Source organism: Octopus bimaculoides, chromosome 20 (assembly GCF_001194135.2).
Source record: "Octopus bimaculoides isolate UCB-OBI-ISO-001 chromosome 20, ASM119413v2, whole genome shotgun sequence".
NCBI lineage: Eukaryota > Metazoa > Mollusca > Cephalopoda > Octopoda > Octopodidae > Octopus > Octopus bimaculoides.
The window spans coordinates 45,222,520-45,223,162 of NC_069000.1; positions in this window are offsets into that span (position 1 = coordinate 45,222,520).

The following is a 643-nucleotide window of genomic DNA, read 5'->3' on the forward strand; positions in this document are numbered from 1 at the left end:
TATATATATATATATATATATCTGTCTGCTTGTCTTCCTGTCTATCTATCTATCTATCTATCTATCTATCTATCTATCTATCTATCTATCTATTCGTCCCTCTGTCCGTCTGTCTGTCTGTCTGTCTGTCTACTTGCATGCCTGTCTGTCTATTTGTCTGTCATATGTCTATCTATATACATATATTAATCTGTATACATGCATACACACACACGCACATATAATTGACATGAGTGTTTGCATGTATGTATGCATATGTGTATGCGTGTGTGTTTGTATGCGTGTATGTATACACATTAATACTATATATATATATGCATATTTAAGAATATGTAAATATTTGTATAAATGGATAGCTTTATATATGTACACACACACACACACACACACACATACATATATATATATATATATATATATATATATATATATACACCCCCCCACACACACACACACATATATGTGAAGGAAGTATTAACGACAATCAGCTATGGAAGGTGTAGAATAACCACTGACGTAATTGTTGTAACAACAAAATATTAATAGTAAACGTTAATGAATTTAATGAGTTATCATTAACGAATAATCGTTAATGACTTTAATGAGTTAAGTATTTAGATAAAATCATAAAGTTTAAAAAAAT